This window comes from Streptopelia decaocto (assembly GCF_964273445.1).
Source record: "Streptopelia decaocto genome assembly, chromosome: 6".
NCBI classification, from domain to species: domain Eukaryota; kingdom Metazoa; phylum Chordata; class Aves; order Columbiformes; family Columbidae; genus Streptopelia; species Streptopelia decaocto.
In genome coordinates, this window is record NC_138660.1 from 58314784 (window position 1) to 58335975 (window position 21192).

The following is a 21192-nucleotide window of genomic DNA, read 5'->3' on the forward strand; positions in this document are numbered from 1 at the left end:
TCTACATTCTCAAATGCCTTCTTCCTAAAAGGAATTCTAGAAGTCACAAATAATTCTTCAATACCTAATGCTAATAAAGATAGAGAAAGCAACATGGCTTAATAGCACATTAAAAACTAGTTATGTTTAAGCACCACCACGAATAAAACAGCCATCAACACAACCTTCTCCAATAGAAAAAATCAGAATTTCAGAAGTTCCTAATATACACTTAACAACCCTACCAGACCATGAACCATTGAATATTTTCACATTAGAAAATATATTTGCACTATTAAAATATGGATATAGTCCAATATAAAAGGAAATAGCTTTCATAATATCAAAATTTCAATTTCTAACATACTGCATACTCAAAAGTAAAAAATAATACCCTACTTAATGGTTCTAAAGAAAAAATGTTAAATAAAATTACCTCTTCTCCCTACTCAGGAAAATAAGACAGCTAAAAGAAAGATTTTGAAATTAACAGACAAGTGTTTGTAAGAACAAATTAAAATGTGTTGACTTGCAAAAAGAAAATAATCAAATATAAGTCATTGTGAAAAGGTTCACAGATCATAAAATTAACACATTCTAAAATGTAACATATGATACAAACACTCTTTAGACTAGTTGCACAGTTATTTCTAAATGCTCCATGTTGCTGAACATGTGCCAGTACAGGGCCTGATCCCCCCAAGATTTACACTCGTACTGAGCTGTGAATAGTCCTATTACAATCAACAAGATTACTCGCAGAAAATCTACTTATCATGCATAAAATTACCCATGTGTGAAAATCTTTGCCACCTTGTTTATCCTCAAATAAGTGTTAGATCATCACCAGTATAACGATAATCTAATATCAAACGTGTATCAGAAAGCTTTCGACACCATACTCACAAAGCCACAGGTACATGTCAAAATTCACAGGGATGTCATCAGTCTAGCAAACATACTTTAAATATTCCAAAACCCAAAGGCAATGTTACTTTTTAGCTGGAAAAACAGCCCACTGATTTTGTGGCACTAAATTATAAACTACTAGAAAACAGTTAATTCTGAGAATTTTTATGGGAATTTCTTTCACTGTATAGTAAACCTCAGAAGAACAATGGCAGAATTTCTGCCCTTACGCTATGAAACTCAGGCACTCAAATGTGCTCACTCCAGAGATTTCCAACTAAATTTATACACATAAAAGCAAGCACTGCACACAACTAAGGCTACCCAGCATACTCTAAGCACTTCTAGTAGTTTATAACTTCAGACCAACTGCTTAAAATTTTGTGAAATGTCATGTATTGCATGCAAGCCTCAAGCTGAATCTTTGTAAAAATATTTCAGATACTGGATCAAATGTTTATTTGATTTTGATAACAGTGCAGTTGTATGACAAAGCCAAGCCAATCTGACAGCCAATTGTCATTGCAAGGGGCAATCCTGCTCCCTGCTCTGTCAAGAGTTCACTCTGTCTTCTGTGCCTACTCTGATGCTCATGCCAAGACATATTGGTTTATACATTCCATCAGCCTGGCAATTTTTTTTCCCCCAGTTATTAATTTTCTGCCAGATTAACTCACTGACTGGATTTACCATAAAGACAGTGTGTCAGAAGCAGCTCAAAACAGGGTGCAGGAGTGGGCCCTCTTATTTAATTTCACCTTGAAAATAAACAGAAAAGAAAAAATTGTTGCTTTTTAAAAACTGTGGGGGTTTTTGGTTTTGTTTTGGGTTTTTTTTTAGACTAGCCCTTAAATTCTTTGGGTCTTACCACTCCTCTACTATCTGCAAGTGTCTGTGAAGCATCTCCCCTCGTCACTAGCACTATGCTGCGTTTTACAGAAGATGACAACCCACTGTTGCTGTCAGTTACTCTGTCTAGTGGCCTAAATGGCAAAGGTCTGTATATATAACAGAATTTCTGGTGTTTCTTTCCAGGTTGCTTTTTAAAAAACCTGAAAACATTATACACTAAAACCCCCAGAAGAATATAAAAAGTTGCATGCAAACATATGGAAGTTTCAGGGCTACCACATCTAAGGTACCCTGGTTCATCAAAATTCACCTCTCTAGCCTATTGGCACTGTGATTTTAATAATATATGTGTGTGTATTTGTATATATATATTTTTTTTTTCTACAAAGAATCATTTCCTTCAGCACACTGGATAGAACTGCTCCATAGAAGCAGGTGAAATTCGTAAGATAGTTTATAATATCATTGCTCCATTTGTTGCAAGTGCTGAAACATGTAAATGAGACACAGAGAGCAGGAAAAGAAAGTCACGACCATTTAAGCAGTTGAATGCTATCTTGCAAAATAGGATCCTGTCAGAGATCTTGCACAAGTCCATACAAGCCACTTCTACCAAACTTGTTTGGTTTTTTTGGTTTTGTTTTGTTTGGTTTATTTTGTAATAGATGATCAATAATTACACTTCCCTTATTTTCTGGGTGCTTACCCTGACACATCTGGGGCAGATTTACTCTAAATGTTGAGTATGCAAGGCTGCAATTAAATCAATGACAGGAACAGTTTGAAAATGCAAAGATGGAGGCACTGCTATATATTCCTTTCTTTTTTATTTTTTTAAAGGCAAACAAAGAGACCCAATGGACATCCACACCAAACACAAATTTTCATCTTACTTCCAGGTATCAGTTCTCCAACTATATAATAAGAAGTGTCCATTTCCTCTCCCTGAGACATAGTGGAATACTTGTAAGAATAAGCAACATTCAATATAGGTCATAAGGGTGAACTAATCAGTTTACAGTGCTCATGTTCCTGTGGCCACGTGGCACACGTCAATGGAAAGGTAAACCCACATCAGTTCCTTTGGTAACTACTTGCAGAAGGTGGGCAAGAGGGGTCCGGCCTCTCCTTGGACCTATTCACTGATCAGAAAGCACAATCAGTAGGATTCCAACTAACAGACAGTAGCTACTTTGGTGGAGAATCACTAGAGGAATGAGGGCACAAAGGGTAGGACTGTGATCGAGAAAAGGTAAGCATGAGGGTAAGACTGAAGAGAGAAATGGTGGTTACCACCATGATGTCGTAACAGAACTGTAAGAGATTTGACTCCTTTTCTCAGCTCTGCCACTGCTGCTGGGCAAATCTGTTATCTTGGCAAATCATTCCCCACCCTGTATTGCCACCTCCCTGTCCCCGAAATGGGGGCAATGACCTACCTAGGATTTAAGCGTGAAGAGAACAGTAGGAACTATCTATGGCCTCACAAGCCTACTGGTAACAGTTACGGAAATTTCACAAAGAAATATATTCATTCTGCCTTCAGAACAGGATTAAGCAAAGCACAGGAAGAGAACACAAGTTATGCAATGAGAAGAAAGCAAATTACAGAGCAGCTGCTCAGTTAATGAGCAGCATGTATCCTGTGCAGTCAAAAAGGTAGGGGCTTTTGGAGGGGGAAAATATTGTGTTTGGGTAGCACGAAAGACTACAATATAATAATATGGTACAATATATTAGTAATATAGTGACGTACATACACTTAGGATGGCAAAATCAAGGTGACATAAGTATAGCTCAATGCTGCAATTTTAATGTTTGCGTGCTTGACTTACACCTAAAACTGTTTTTTTAAAAGGGCATGCTTTTCTTGCCTGTAATATCTTCAGCTTCATTGTTTTCTAAAAGGCTGTGGATATGTATTACAGAAAAATAGTAAATACAGAAAAGTTCAACCAATTCCTTAACATGCCCACGTACACTAAATAACATTGGACAATAAGCTAACTCAAGTATAATCAAGAAAGTTGTGATCCAAAAGCTTTGAAGTTATCAGCAAAAGCCATCTCAGAGATTGTGGAAGACAGACCCTCATTAATATACATTACAGTGTAAGGAAAACTTTCAGGGAAATACCAACACTAAACCCCAGGTGAGAAGGATGTGGATAACGGATGCAAAACAGATCTTACAGAGCACACACAATATTTCTAGATCTTACTTCAGCATTCGAAAGCAGTATTTCAACACAGGCTCTCAGGCTGTGAGGACAATGCAAGTGTTTTACAATATAGGAAACATTCTCCTAAGCTGCAATTTCAATTTTAGGACATCGGTGTTCACTAAGTGGACATCTTTTTCCCTAATTTCATTAAGGTAAACTCATCCAGGGTTAGAGTACATTCTGTGTAACACCTATTAAAAAGTTTTGAGAAATATCCTTGGCTCTCTGTAGACTAACTTTTCAAGTGGTGGTACAGGCAAGGAACATTTTCCCATTTAAACCTGCTGAGGAAGCAGTGTCATATCCCAGCATAAATTTTTAATGTATATTTATTGCCTTTCAGCTGTGTTTCAAACATAGCTTTTACCTACATGTGGAACAGTAAACTCAAAAAACCCAGTTAGTCCAAAACGTGATAGAATGAATACCTCTTTATTAAAAAGATTCACTGCAGGCAGACCAAGCAAATCCTATGCTTGCTATATTGTTTTTCAAACAACAGTGTTAGCTTCAGTGTCTATCTTTCAAATCCACCAGCGGTGTGGACCGGAAGATTTGAAAGAGCCCTCCCTAAAGCCCAACAATATAGATCTGAGTTGACTGCTTCACTCCACTCCTCAAACACCACAGGTCTGCCATCCTCACAATAAAAAAGGCCTTTCAGGGACCTATTCCATAAGACCAATACACCCAGCAACTAAAAATGAAACATGGAAAATAAACTACTTCAACACACATAAATAAGCTTATGTACTTCACTTTGGTAGCATAAACACAAGGCAACACACATATAACACAGCTGATGGAAAAAATAAGGCCATATAATAACCCTCTGAGAAAAAAGAACACAGGTGACCGTTCCTAATCGTAACGCACAAGACATTTCCATAAGGTGCCCTTCAGAGATGGCAGCTGTATAACCACATAAAAACAGTGAAGTCACAATGATTTAGGTATCGTTAGAAGCAGCAGCTCAGGCAATATGCTCTGGTGTAGCCCTTTCCTTCAACACGACAAAAAATAAGGAGCAAAGGATCTTGAGATGCTCCATTAGAGAGACCACTGACCAACGGTGAGCAACAAGAAAAAAATTATCACTGTTCTTCAAAATATTCAACCAGTTATGAACTGGGCACCAAGGAGGAATCAGTTCTTGCTGTGGCCTGACCAACACACTTACAACAGCATCACAACTGTATTGAGCATCTTCATCAAGAATAAGCAGAAGAGTCAGCACATAAAGGGACACATTAGTATTTAAAGACAGTACGAAATCATACAGAGGGGAAAGGAGCAGAAATAAACTCTAAATCCATGGAAGTGAGCAACCAGGTCACTTTCTCAAAACCCCCTCTTGGAGCATAAGTGTGTCACAGACCATGTACAATTTATCAAAGCAATAAAGAAGTTTTTCAAGAGTACACTTCTGTACAGTTAGGATTTTTTTGCCCACTTTGTTGCAACAAATCCACCACCTCCCTACTGATAACCAAGATTTATGGTCAGATTAAATCAACTAAGAACTACTCCTATGGTGCTTACATAAAATTCCAGAATTGTAAGTCAGCTTCTTTTAACCTGGCTGATCCTCACGCCAAAGGAAAAAAAGTCAAATCAGGTAACTACTAAATCTCATGTGCTGCTGCAGCGTATCCTCTTCAAAACACTATCTACAACCTCAACAAGAACTGCCAGGTAACTCTTCACCTTGATACTCCAAGAATGGTATGAACAAGGAATCCCGCTGACTTCTATCACATACCCCAAGGTGGTTACTCCTCATTACAGTTCTACATTTCTCAGAAAACATTAAAACACTTCAACCCATCTTCAGATCAAGGCAAGCCAAGACATGAGATGTCTAGAAGCCATTTTATAAGAGCAATAATAACAGAGAAATCCTGGCCCATTAACCAATATTGAAAATAATCCAAAAAATAAAACCCAGACCTCTCAGGACTGTGCCCTTTTGAATAAAAAGATTGAGAAAATTGGATTCTACCTCAATGACTTTGGTACCCTGCAGCTAGTTCTTGCTAATTAAGTGCTAGAATACACTAAAACAGAAATTCAGATTGATCAAAAGATATGCTTCGTGTTTATAATAACTGCTGTAATTATTAGGAACAAAAATCTTGAAAGCTTTTGATGCTATTAACTCACAGGCCAACAATTAAGAGCTGCCATCCCAAATAGGCCTGGAATTTCTGAGAATCCATAGTCAAGAAACTTCACAATGAAGCCAAGTCCTAACGAAACACGTTCAATACAACCCATGTTACAAAGCAAGCAGCAAAGCAATCTAACAAGTAAACATTCCTACAGGACTCTGGTAAAAGAAAAACCCAGCATGTCCTGTGTTTATGGACTGCTTTCCAGATACTAATTTCTCATCCAACCATATCTAGAGTCTCAAGTCCTCAAGCTCTCAAATCACAGGTGCAGCTGCACTCCCCAGGTTCCCCTGATGCACAGACGTGTCCCACAGGTAACAGGGCAGCAATTCCAGGCGCCCAAGATGCAAACGCTGGAGCCACAACCGCTGCGCTGAACTTGTGTCCAACCGAAGATGGGAAATGAAGAGCTGCCCAACGTTACAGCAAATTTTAGGCATTTAACACTTAGCTACGATGGATCCCATGCTTTCTGGTTTTGCAGCCACGCTCTCATCACCACAACTGTGGAAAGCCCCTGCCCTGTGACCTATAAGGAATGTAAGCTGGGGACAACACAACAACTCACTAGAGAGTAAACTGCAAGGTCATGCAAAGAATTGAGAGGTTTTCTCTCAGTTTGTCCTTTGACTGTCACTTTTCAAGAACAGCAATGTAAAGTCAGACTCAAATCTGCCTTGTATTAATATTTAATCCATTACGGTGTATATAAGATGGAGCACAGGTTCCTAAGATGCACCAGAAAAGCCGGAGCACATCTGCTTTGCGTGATCTACTTTTAACAGTCAGATTAAGACAACAAGGCCACTGGTTTTGCCAACAAATTCCTATTTATTTTATATACTCAAGCAATATACTATGACAACTGGATGATCATCCTCTGTGTGGTCCTTTCCTATAAACCCTATTTTATTCCCCCTCCCAATCCCTTAATTTCATGTTGGGGATAAATAATTTGTGATCATAAAAATACATTTTAAATACATAACAATTATTTTCTACCATTCATTTAAAAAATCCTTAATCTCTGGAAGGGAAAAGCAACATTAAAGCCAAGTAGTTTTCCCTTCCTTCCTTATACCCCCTAACAACACAAGCTTTCCCGCTCCTCAGAAAACAATCCCATAACTTTCACATCTTTTTGCTGACTCGGACAAAAATTCATCTCAGAGTACAACTGTCAGGTTTACTAGTGACGGAGGAAGCTCCTGAGAACAGCAGCCTAATAAAGCTTTCCTCCTTCAGGGATGACGCCAGTCTTTCTCCCAAAAGAATGATTCATTTTTGTTCGATATCATTAAAGCGATACCCACACAGGGAACCTTCACACTAGATTTTAACCCCCAAAAATAAGTCATAAGGTCAAAACGTAAGCTGAAAACCAGTATTCCACAGAAACCTCTAGAAAATCTGCAAGTAATTGTGGTCTAAAATAATTGTGCCACATCTTGGTACCCTGAGGACTGATGGCCTCCCTCTACAGTTGATCTACTGTGGTCAATACAAAATTTTCTTCAAGGTAAGAAGGGTAAGATTACTCTAGAAAAAAGGACTTGGTTGAATTTACTAATCTTTCATGAAGAACTTCTTTGTTAAACAAAACGTTGAGGACACAAACTGAAAAGATCTCTTAAACGTATTTATATAGCTACTGTTGTATCTAGAAGTGCTCAGTGCTATACCTGACTTAAAAGCTTGACAATTGTAATCCTTTTCACATATATTTCATCTGACAGATACTCACATATAACAATGACCTATGTTGGGAACCACTGTGTATGTGGTTAAAAACAGGAGATTAGTACTTCAGGAGGTCAGCAACAGAGACGGTAATTCGCTTTAGAGTACTCCTACTTGAAAAACTCTGAAATCATCTACTGCATCTGGAAACTCTGACTGTTTTAATGGTTATAGACTAAAACTTTACCCATGGATCCCGTGAAATGCACTCATTTCTTGGCTTTAATATTCATTTTGCTCCTTCTCCCCTCCCTTCACAAAACTGAAGAATGTTTGCAATGCAATACTACAGATTCACTGTTGAAAGCAAGACTAAGTAGTTTTTACTACCAAAGGAAATCTGCACAAAGCCGGTGAATGTATAAGTTGTGTGTTTGCTCTGCCCTTTCCCAGTAAACTACAAAACAAAGCTCCATCCCAGGCAGCTAACCCGCATAACATGTTGCTTACTGTCTGGTAAAATAAACTTCACTTTATGCTGAACATTTCTCATACTCAGTGATCAGAGCTTTAGGCCAGAGATCACCATAAATACCTTCTAAAAGAGCTTTATATATACTTACATACACACACATACCTTTTAGGAGTATATCACCACTTTCTCATTTCAGATCTAACCCCAACAACAGGAAAAAAAAAAAAGAAGTCTGACAATTTTTCAGGGCAAACATGTAGTGGTTAAATTACAGAGAGTGTACAAAGACATTTGTTTTCCCTTTCTTAAACATCACTAGTGAACAATGTCCAATCTGCTCAACATCAATATTTCTCACTTTACCTCTTGCACTAAGGTAACATGGCCTGGTCATTATGTCACTGGCATCATAAACCTTTTTTAATGATGTCTTTCATATCCATTTGCGGATAGATAAGTAGGAAAAGTTAATACAAACTTTATGGGAAATTACTACAAAGCATTGATACTTGTCAAAAATTTTATGAATGGACATTTTTACCTTATGAGTGTAGCTGCCATTTGAAATAACTTCAGAGCAGAAGGCTTATCAACCACATATCCGAGCTCACACAGATAGCACAACAGCTTTATGTATTAGTAATATCACATGTTACATCTAGAAATTGTTTTCAGACATTTTACAGGCAACTTGATTTTTGGTTCTTTTTGTGTGTTTTTCCCCCTGCTCCCTCCCCGCCTCATCCTCCAGTACCAGAGATCTAGACAGTTTATATTTGATAGCCTGTTCATAAATTATACCCTACTGCTGTTTGCAGGTTGGAACTTCTTCCCACACAGATTTCATTTTATCAGACTGTTTAATTCTGCACCTATAAAAATGTCACCCTAGTCAGCAGGGAAGAATTAGACAATACTGCCTTAAAGTTTTCTGCATAAACGGTGACAAGATGCAGATACTGTAATACTAATATGCCACTAGAGTATATCTAATGCAGGATCAGGCCAATATCCATACCCCGTTAAAGAGCTATGTCTTGCTGTTTTCCAAAGTGCAATGAAATCACAAAGTAATAGAAATAAGTAATACATTAACTGTATTACAGTATTCACACTGTTATCTCTTGATATTGCAGCCTTGAATACATTAACACACTGATAATATCGTAAGAGTAGACTAAAAATTATTTCTGAGCAAAACCAGTATCAGTCTCTACATTAGCTCCCAAAATAAAGTTCTGACAGTATGGAAGAAGTTATCAGGAGATTCTAACCCTTCTGCTTCTTGTGCTTTCCAAAGTCTTTCTAAAAGACACTGAATTTCCCCTTAGGACACGCTTATAATCAAGTTCTGTGAGAATGTATTACGGATTTTTCCAGATATTTTATCCAACATGCTGAATGTCTGAATATGAAGAATATCTGTATATGAAATCAGGGGAAGACAATTTAATCACTCATAATATTGGAAAACTCACATATGTTATTGTATTTTAATTTGAAATTTAAATAGGTTAAACCTATGTCACTTGTATAGTTTATGGCATTATTGCTGATGTATAAAATATTCTATGATTAAAAATGTTGTACATTTAAAATGTCTATAGAGTACTAATGAGCTAAACAGATGGAGCTGTGTTTTTAACTTCACTGGAAATTACTGTAATAAAGTAACTAACAGCGTTTGTGTAAATGAAAATAAATCTCATGAAAACCTGAATGGATTTTCTTTTGCTGGGCAGAAATTTATGCCTGGCATATAGCTATATTATAGCCAATGACTGTGTTCTGCTGACATGTCCTGTCAATAACTATGTCTGAGCTCTTAAAAACCAGTAAGTTAGAGGTGTAAACTCAATACTAGTTCAAGGGTTTCTGCATAAATTCCAGTACACAGAAAAGGAAAGAATATTTAATGAATCTCAGTACTCCACACAAATTAAAGTGCAAGTTAATCACAGTACTTATCCTTCAAATAAGCCCTGCAACCTGCAAAAAGCAGCCACCTATGCCGGCTTAGATCCATGGAGGCTTTGTGGGGCTTCATTTGTCCTTAAACACTCAGTTATGCATATCAGACTGCAGGCTGAAGGCCTGAATCTATTTCATCATAAATGATGCTGGCTTGAAAGGCAGCTATCAATAAAATGTCAGGCAAAGGCACAAGAAGTACTTATTTTAAATAAAACATTCCTATTGTTCTGTTAGATCGACATAAGAGTCTTCAAAGTAAAAAGCATTTCCAACGGCATCCACTTTTCATTTGTTGTCCCATTCATTTAATATAAAAGACATTGTTAAGTTTGGACAAGAAAGTTGGACACCTCAGTTCTATGTTTAGGGTCTCCAGAACAATAGTAGTATGTTTATTTATCAAAGACGTTATACCAACATCACTATTTCTTATTTAACTTTTGTTACTTCACACAGAAAAATGTATTTTATATTACAGCCAAAATTAAACTAAATAAAACTTAATCCCAAATTGTGCTAAACAGTTGAAGTGGTTTTGATAGCTTAAGGCCCACTCCATCAACCTCCTCCAAGCAGCCAGGTCTCTATCTGTAATATTTGCAACGCAACAACAGCAAACATAACAGTCCTGACTGGAGGAAGAATCCACAAAGATCCCCATCACAAAAACATCACAAATCTCCAGCAGCACATACAGAAGACAATCCCACTCTGCTTTTCCCCAAAATACTAGAATACAACAAACCCTTCCTCCCCAATAGTACATTTTAATTTTTTTTACCCAAATCCATACACTAACAATCAATACCTTGAACTTCACTATTTGCAAATTTACATTATTGAGCCTGTGGTGCAAAGAATTCTTCTAGAAATTACCTAAATTCTTTTAGGTGTACTGTCACTATCTTTCACTAGAATAATATATTCTTAATATTCTCATAGTTCAACTCTTAACATTAGTGGTACACAGAAGTTCTTGGCTGGAAGTGAGAACTTCCAACCTGAATGGTTTTATGATACTGTCTCTAGAAAACACACACACACTCCACAGAGCCTTAAATCCTCACACAAACTTGTATACACTGAACTGAAAGGGAAAAATCATCTTTTGAGAAGCTCCATAATAATATTACAGAACTATGTGTTCCTTCGGGTGAACAATTCAGCCTGCAATACAACTTTTTGCATTCTGAATAATTTTTCATCCATTGTTTTTAACCATTGTGGTTCTTCAAGTAGCTACTTACTTACTTACGATTTGATTTCATGATCCATCATATTAGGGATTTTCCATAAATAGAATATGTTTGCAATATAGTAGAAATTAAGCACTTATGGACAAGAAGGACAATAACAGAAACACAGATTACATATACACCTGTTCTCTCAGGCCCTGGACTGAGGAGTGAAGACAGAAAAAGTACACGTGCGCATGACAGTTAAATACAAGAGGTCAGATGCATCTTTTTTAACTTTATTCTGTTATACGCGCTCACTGGCCAACTATACGTATATTTGAGGAAGAGGGGCATGCAGACATCCAGAAACAACTATAAAGAAAATACTTTTGGAAACTGAATACACACACACACACACACACACACACACACACACACACATATAGAGCTGAATATTCATCAAGAAAGGCCACAACAACAGTTTGCAGGAAATCATGCAACTAAAAATTAATTTTGTAGAGTTTTCCTGAATCATCAGCACAACAGCGGGGTTTGCCTGCCTCTGCTGTGAATCCCTGCCCTGCACCAGGAGGCTGCAGATGCCGTGAGACCCACAGGAAAGCAGCCGGCTGAGCTCCAGAGCTGCCCAGCGCAGCCAAAGCTCCCGCAGGTGACAGCTGTCACTGGACACGTGCGCGAATCCCAAACACTGGAACACTGGAAAACTAATGCTGCCCAAAGGTACGCAATTTTTCTACATAGCGGGACAGATTTTAAGTTTTAAATCAGACCATTGGTTTATCTTGTCTGATTTTGAGTACAGCATAAGAAGACCTGCAAAAACTGATACAGGTTAGGTCTATTTTTCCACCTCTTTCCCTCATAAGGCCTGGCTTCACCAAATACATGGAGAACAACCGCAAAGGTTATATCATTTACAAGGATGAAATCTGATTTGAACACTCCAAAAAGTTTAAGCATGACAGGCCCAGGGACATATTCCTAGTAAGCTTGTAAAGCATTACTGAAATCTGCAAATAAGTATGGCAAATCAACAACGCAACTGAGATCTTACTCAAAAGAAAAAACATAGTCCTCTGTTATTTGTCATATACCAACAGCAAAGATGCTGCTCATCAGAAATAAGGCATCTCTCCCATCGAAAACTTCTTGGACTAGAATGTCACATGTGTGCAGAGAGACAGGTCATGCCACAGGGAGGCTTTCAAAGCCAGACTAAAGCTGTGATCACCAGATTCCACCTATCTACTTTTTTCATCATTGTGCAAAATCCCTCACAGCTGCTCTGAACAGTTTACGAAAATGAAGTGATCAGAGAGATGATTTACATTTGCAACGTAAATGTCTTCCCTTTTTATGAACCAGCTTCATACAGACATTGCTGCACTCATCTCAGCTGAGGTCTGGCAGGAATTGGGGGAGGAAAGACGATGAAGAGTGAAAGTGTTTGAAGCCAAACTAATTTCTCCTCAACTCCTGCTGGTCCCCCCTGCCCTCCCAGGCACTTCCAGCCTGGCACTTGATACCAGCTCCCGATGCTGCAGAGAGGTCCCTTGCAAAAGCGTCCCCCGAGCAGCTGAAAGGAGGCTCGGAAAAGGTTGTTAAAAAAACCCACAGAATAAAACTAATCTTCACAAGTCGGCACACTTCACCTATGTTACACCAGGAACAATGGAGCGGCGGGCAGCGGGAGGATCCGGCCGCCCGGGAGGACGGGGCCGAGAGGACACGCTGCTCGCCCGCCTGTCGGTCCGTCCGTCCGCGGCTCCCCCAGCCCTTTGTCTGTCCGTCTGTCAGACGGCCCCGCCGGCAGCGCCGGCCCCGTCCCCACGGCCCCGCCGAGGCCTGCTTGGCCCCGCGGCCCCGGCCCGCCGCGCGGGGGAGGCTCTGACGGGGCAGCCCCGCCGCCGGCCGGGGGCAGCGGCAGGGAGCTCCCGGCGCCCCCCTGCGCGGCGGGGAGGGGGAGAGGAGGGCGCTCGCCGCCCCGCTGCTCATCCCCCGCTCACCGGCCTCTCCGCCGGCGGGGCCGAGCGCGGCCCATGCGGGCGAGACGCGCCAGGCCGGGCCGCGCCGCGCCGCAGCCCCCCCTTCCCTTCCCTTCTCTTCCCTTCCCTCTGCCCTCCCTCCGCGCACCTCCCGCCGCCGCCGCCGCGGGCGGGCGGGCCGGACCGGACCCGGCCAGCTCCCCACTCCCGCCCGCCGGCACTTACCGGCTGCAGAGCTGCGAAGAGAAGGCGGGCCGGGCCGGGGCGCGGCGGCGGCGGCTCAGAGGGCCCGTGCCGCGGCCCCGGGCATGGCGGGGCGGCGGCGGGGCGCGGGGGAGGGGAGGCGGCGGCGGGGGAGGGGAGGCCGAGGGGAAGTTGGCGGCGGCGGCGGCTTCTTCCTGCTCCGGCGGGGCGAGCGGCGCCTTCCCTCAGCCTCCTGCTGGCTGTGACAGCGACAGCCCGGCCAGAGCGCCGCCGCGCCGCGGTGCAGCATGGGAAACACGCCCGGAGGACCGGCGGGCCGGCGAAGCGCGGAGGAGATGCAGCGGGGCTGCGCCGGGCCGGGCTGCTGCCGGGGCTGCGGCGGGGGCGGGCGGCGCGGGGTACGCGCGGGTCAGGAGGCCGGCGCGGCCGAGCGCTGCCCCGAGCTGGCCTTGCGGGGAGGCGGGGCGGGCAGGGCCTGCGGGGCGGCCGGGCCGGAGGGGCGGCGAGTGCCCCCGGTGCCGCTCCCGCGCCTGCGTTTCCAGCACGGGCTGTGGGAGGAGAGGGGCCGTGGCCGGTGGCCGGGAGGAGGTTGGAGCAAACCCGATCCCTCAGGAGGCCCCGGTGCGCACACGGAGGAGCGGCTGAGTGACTCCCACAGGTGAATTTCCTGCGGTGTGATCTCCACGATCGTGGTGTTCGCCATGACCCCACAGTAAACAACTCGGAGAGTAGCTGGAGGCCAGGTCTTCTGAAGCCCGTGCATTCCTGGGGATAGCTCTCCACCCAAACCGTCTGCGCCTTCACAGCCTTGGCTGCGCCTTGGTGTCTCTCAACTTCATCTCTTTCAGCGGTTACCAGCATTTCTGCGTTTCTCTAAAGTATTTAGCCCGGCAATGTACTTAAGTGCGTGCTTAACTAAGTTGCTTTATGTCACTTGCTTACAATTAAGCATGTGCTTAAGTGCTCTGCTGGATTGAAGCCAAAATCTGCATAAGCTCTATTGGGTGAAATTTAGCAGCTTCGTAGGGCTTAGCTTCGTGAGTCATTCAATCAGCAGTGGCCCAAAGCTTTTTGCTACAAGCTTAGTTATTCCCAGGTTGTCCTACAGGATCCCCCTGTCTCTGCAACAAGGCCAATGCCCTTTGTTCAGGTCCTGTTAGAAGATGCATCTGACTGGTGAGTCAGCTTCATGTAGGGTTTCTGGTTCCTCTAACAAGATGCATCAATAAGGTTCTGCATCCTCATGCAGGTCGGAGGTTGTGCCATACAGTTACAGTGTGATAAATTGCATTAAGAAGAAAATAGTAATGATGTTAAGACCCAGGTTCAAGGTTTGCCCTGACGTTATGTGATGTGTATATTTCAAAATCGTTTCACTGAGTACTCAGTCTGTACTAACAGAGGATGGAGTTAATAAAATGTGGCTAAATTTCATGCAGTCATCTACAGTTTTGCATAAATACAAGAAGTGTCATTAACATGCTTGCTGAATAAAATGGGAAACTTTTATTTTCCAAAAATAGTTTTAGAGACTGAGGGAAGATGTACATTTATGCAGCTTTTATTTTTTTTTCCCCTTCAAAGACAATTAATTTGGTGACTATTCATTTTTACCTGTCAAAAAAAATCTTTTGAATTTCATTAAGTCTGAGTCAGGAAGCTTGGCGCTAAAACCTCTTTTAAAATACACTGAGGAATTAAAGCTTTCTGCAGGATGAGCACAAGTCTTTCTCCAAGGACACATCAATTGGAACCTGCTTTTCAAAAAATGTTGTTTGGCAATTAGCAGCATAATATGAAGAAGAAAGACTGTCTTGTATTTAAAGCAACAAAGTAAGACTCAGCAAATTTGGGTTCTGTTCATTACTCTCCTACTGTTCTTAATCAAGGCATGCCCCAGTTTTCAAATCTCGGTTTGGGCTGGAGGTTTCCGTTGTTTTAAGATGAACTGAGCACCTACAAATGGTCAGGTTGAATGAGGATCTTGAAGCGCTTCGTTCACCTGGAAGTCCCCACAGAGGCAGGAGCAGTAAAAGGATGTGTCAGACCTTGGACCTTTACCTCTTTGCCGGCCACATTTTCAAATGATGGTAATTCCTCACCAAGTCACAGTTGTTGCTCATATTAGTGTTTTGACACACATTTAGTACTGCGGTGTTTATTTATTTATATTAGTGTTTTGACATAACAAAATAGAAAAGGACTAGATAAAGCCCATAGCTCGAGAAGCCCGAAGGAGTGCTTGCATTTTGACCTTTTTTTTTTTTTTTTAATGCTATTCTGTAAATAGCAGACAAATTCTGCTTTTCCCTAGGGAAAAATTTAATAGTCCTTAATATCATTTTCCCTCTCCCTTCTGAATTCCAGAAGTTGCCCACCCATGAGAAACCCACTAAAAGGCAACATATGGACAGCGTGGAGCTCAGTACGTTTCGGTTTCCCTTCTTTAGGAGGGCTAATAACGGAAAGTGAAAGGCACTTTTTTTCTCCCCCCTTTTCTATATAAATCCAGAAACCAAGAAAAGCAGGAAGTACAAGTAGGCTATATATTAAAAAGAGTGGCTTTTGGGGAGTCATTGGAGAATATACATGTGTTTTAAAAGGTCTTAAAGAGGAAGTGGCTTCAGAAACAACTCTAGCACAAGCAGAACCGTCTCATTTGGCCTCCTGCGTGACAAACTGAACCACACTAAATCTTGAAAGAAATAGACTTTAAGACTATCAGTGAAGAATTTGTGTCAATAATTTATAGATAAGAGAATACTGCCTGAAAAATCTTTATGTTCTCCGAAAAAGGCATTTGCAAACAGAAACTTCAAAACCAAGGTAAATCCAAGAGAAAGGATGGGGCATTAAGGTGTGGAAATATACAATTCATTTTCCCAAACAATGCTAAACCAGCCTTTTCTGTGCTTGTGGGATCATCAAACAATTGCAGGTTATAACTTGGGTGCAGGATGATTAACTTGACTTTCAGAGATAACAGATGTGCTCTCCCCCACTCACTTGAGTTACTCTCAATGTGAAAGTTTAAGCTTTAGTGTCTGTGTGTCTCACCAGTTTACATTCTGGGCACCACCTGCAATTTTGTCTGGAAACACTGACAAAAATGAGTACCAGATCATGACTGCATGAAGGAACAGTAATCATTGTTGGAACTAAATCAGGATAGAAAGCAAGAGGTAAATATGAACTAGTTTATTGTAAAATGGCTTGTTGCCACTGAAGTGGAGATGAACACTACTTCATCCTCATTGCAGATTTATCTCTCATTCCATGTTCAGCAACAGAGCCAAACACATTTGTAGCTTCAAACATGCAAATATCCCATTGAATTAAATGGAGCTATGAGATACTGAATCACAAAAAAACTAAATGCCTCCTTCAAATTCTCTCCTTCTTCCTTGGAGCACTGAGGTCTGTGTAGCCCTGGTTCATACTGGTGTGTGCCAGCAATACAATGAAGGATGCTTCAGAAATGACTAGATGGACGCCTGATGTTTCAACAGGGGATGCAATCAGGGAATGATTGCTATTGAAAGCTAGAAAATCTACTTCCATCCTTTTTTTTTTCCAATTCACATATTTCACCAGGGCTTTAACTAGCACAAATATTCAGTGCAGAAAATTAAATTAGTCCATTGTCTGAGCATCCACTCATGTTGTCTGTAAATTGCACCTCTTCATTTCAGCATCCCTGATTGGATTTGTGTTTAAATTATGTTTTTTTTTAATAGCAGGCTTGCAATTCATGATCCCACATAAACCTGACTTAACTGTCTGCATTGCCCTATGGTGGTAGCAGATCAGGAATCAATCGTCATGCTCTCAGTCGCAGAGTTGTACGGTATGCTGGTCCTGGCATTAATTAACGCAGAGAAATGGGATGATATGGTATGTGTGAAAATACCTGTGCATCTGATGCTTGTAAACAGAAAGAATTCATTATGGAAAATATTGGTCAGGAGGAGAGGGTACATGACAGTCACCTGGCTCTGTTCCAAAATATTTTCTGCTCCCAAATCTCTTTCGAGGAGAACACTGTTTAGCTTCCATCTGAGCTCTGAAGAAGCCTTCATATCAGATTAGTTTCTAATGCTACAAATATACCTGACTTGACTCGTTCACTTATTTTACAATAACACAGCAGCTTGAAGTGCTTTAAAACTTGAGCTGAAGTCACTGCAAAAACCCCAGAGAAAATGAAAAGTAATAGTTTGATGAGAGATATACCTGTCTGAAAAAAGAAAGACAGTAAGTCAGTGTCAGTCAGGATGGTTTTGTGTAGATGCGAGATATTCAGATATCTGTAATGTGTTTGACTTGGTCCCACATGGCATTCCTGTAATACTGGCATTATAAATCTCCAGATTAAAATAAAAGAGTATGTTTAATGTCCCATGCTGAGATGCCTAATAGGCAGAAAAAGCAACAATAATTATTATACTCTGCCTAACATAAATTGTCAAATGACACAATGAGGCAGAATTTAGAGAACCATTTCTCTGCGCTAAAACACAAGTTATAAGCAGAGCAGAAAACCATCCACTCTTAGATCCACTGTCTGCCTAAGACATTTAAGTTGAATTAACTGCAGATGGGAAATTAAGAGGGCCTTAAACCCCAGCACGAGCGTTTTAGAATTCAGCCCTTCAGAATTAAATGTAAAGGAAAACAGGGATATTTCCTCTGTAAAAGAGGGAGCACCCATCCAGGGATTTGGTGGGCTTCAACTAATGCAATTTAATGTCACACCTTTACTTAATTCATCTTAATCTTTCCCAAGTGTCCCACTGTAGCCAAGTTCTTTAGTTTGGAGCATCACAGTGGATCTAATTTGAAAGATGGCATTAGCTGAACCATGAGCTAAAGGCTTGTCCGCATGGGGAGGTTACTCAGTGCAGAGTCACCAGCTACTTCATATCTACTCTGTGTCGATACTCTTGGTTTACATTAAAATGTTGTAGGCTGCATCACATCACCTGACATGCGCTGAGCATTTGTGCAAAGCAACTACTGCATTTAAAATTCAGATTCACATCTCTTCATGAGTTTAACATTTACCTGATTAAAAGCGAGACTGAAAGCTTCGAAGAGCAGGTAGGATACCAGGCTGCTACACGAAGGAATCATTTCTGTTCAGTCTACATAGCGATGTTATGATTTCAGCTAGAAGTATTGAGCCTGGTTTGGGAATACACGGTTCAGTCAGAGAGGACAGTGGGAATTACGAGATCTACAAAACGTGACCAAAAAGGCCGAACTGAACAGCACTTGTTCCTGAGGTGAATGCTAACAGGGAAACATGATGAGAGGCTTCAAATATGCAAGAGGCCATTGCACAGATGAGTGGAAAAAGCTGTTTTCCCTGCCCATGGGAGGTATATAAGATGTAAATTGCAGCAAGGAAGCTTTAGGCTTGGTATTTTTCAGCTTTTATAATAGCAACAATAGGATGAAGAACAATAAAAAGAATGCATGGGCATAGATCTGTGGTAAAACTTCAAGCAGACTGCTGTGGTCCAGCCATCTCCAAGACACCGAGAACTTCAGAGGATTCAAAGAAGAGCAACAAGTAGGATGAAGGTCATGGCACTTCATGAAAGATTGAAAAGATTGGGATTATTATGTTCAGAGAAAAACAAAGGAGACCAAGTAAAAGTACATGAAGTAATGTCTGGTACAGACTGATCAGGAACTTCTGTTCTTCCTGTCTCATTCTGTAGAATAAAGGAACCTTATCTGAACTATCAAACTAATATTAAAAATCTTTTTAAAAAGAACAACAACAACAAAAAAACACAACAACAAAAAAACCCCAAACAAAAAGAAAACCAAACAACAACAGCAGCAAACACTACAGGAAAAACAAACAAAACCACCAAACAAACAAACTTTTTTTTTTTTTAAAAAAGAAAAAGTAATTGGACAACACGAGATTAAAATGGAGAACTCTGCGGTGGTATATCCAAAGTATTGACATTAAAACCAAAACGATTGAGAAAGAAAATGGCTTGCCAACATAGCTATATGCGACACGTTAAAAATCTGTGAAAAAATGTTATCTTCTGTTTGCCTGCCATCAGCCCTTTGCACCACTCTGTGCTGTCCCTCCTGGGCCCTTCATGCCTGTGCTCCGTCCCTTCAGAGTTCTCCCTTAGCCAAGCAAGAGGAGTCGCTGAAGGAAGGACACACGGACTTCTGCTACCAGCCATGGTGCTCCCACCAGCCCAAGGACCGAGGCAAGAGCCACCAAACCCACCCCAGCCAGCAGCCCCCTGAACCACAGAATAAAATGGGGGAAAGCAGCCAAAAAGCTTAAGTTTCAGACACTGCTCTTTTAAAAGACCAAAGAGGAGGACTATCTGTTTTTAGAGGACACTTCATCCCAGTAGGCTGAGGACTGGCTGGTTATACTTGTACATCACTGTAAGAACAGAGAACAGGTCTGATCCAAGCGCTTTCTGCCTGAGATACATAATGTGTCCTGGACCAGAAAGACTGTTTTGCCCCAAAGCAGTAACTTTGCAAAGTTGTGGCCTTGTTATCATGCTAAGAAAACTGAGTGTATGTATCAAGGAGGCATATCTAGCTGTTTCTGTGTGTCTGGTTTATCCAATAACAAATAAAGATTGACAAATGATTTCCAACCTGGATGACAGCATCAACAGCACTTATAAAAAGGAAGAGCAAAGGCCTTAATTGCAAAGTCTTACCCAAAGTTAACTTAACAAACCTATTTATTACTGAATAACTCCAACCATTAAATTTTCAATTATTTGTACATCTCAGCTGGTGCTTGTGAAGAACTGAGCTCGAAGTGGGGTAAGTTTAAGGCCACATTTCAGAGATGTAATAGAAATTTTGCCAGAAATTTGTTTAAAATAGAAAACAGACATCGAGACAGCAATTTCTAGGAAGGAACATGGTGCTGTGTGTGGGCATTAAGAAAAATGGGACCTTTTTAATGCTGATACATCACAGTATTTTACATAGGAAAAGAGGTCCCTCCTCAGCTTCTCTCCTTGGGTCCACTTTGGTTAAAGCAGCAATGCTGCACATAAACCAGTCTCTCCATAGGTGGTCTCATTAGTGGCAGCAGTTGTTTTTTAACATTAGAGCTGGTGATGTTGCAACACCAAATTACTTCAAGTTAACAGCACCAATGTGGTTTTCAAACCATACACAGTAGCTTGATGGAAAAGCACCATCTCTCCTGGTCTCATAGAGCTCACAGGCTCCAGAGCATCACGTCTGGCATGGTGTTTTTAAACCCTGGCTCAAGCCTCTAGAAGGCTTTGGCAAAGAACAAGGAGAACAACCTGTGTCCTGGAGGTGAGACCCCGGAGAAGGACAGCACACCATCAAATTTGATGCCCTGAAAGCCTCAGAGGTCTGTCAGGAGGCTGAGACGTATAATGCCAGCTCAAAAAGCCTCCAGAATACCAATTACCGCCCACCTGGGAAATCCAGGGACCCTGGCTGAGCCTTAGGAACGACATAAAATGAAAGTGGCCGGAAGAACATCAAAACAGTT

At 41.2% G+C, this 21192-nt stretch overlaps 1 protein-coding gene across 3 annotated transcripts in view; it reads right to left on the reverse strand.

The window, feature by feature from the left end:
• ZNF148 (zinc finger protein 148) overlaps positions 1–14131 on the reverse strand; it is a 40351-nt gene extending 26220 nt beyond the window's left edge. For all 3 annotated transcript variants that reach the window (XM_082057337.1, XM_082057336.1, XM_082057335.1), the window contains exon 1: positions 13677–14131. The gene's annotated coding sequence lies outside the window, so the exon portion shown is untranslated. The remainder of the gene's footprint in view (positions 1–13676) is intronic.
• Between the last annotated feature and the right edge of the window lie 7061 nt (positions 14132–21192).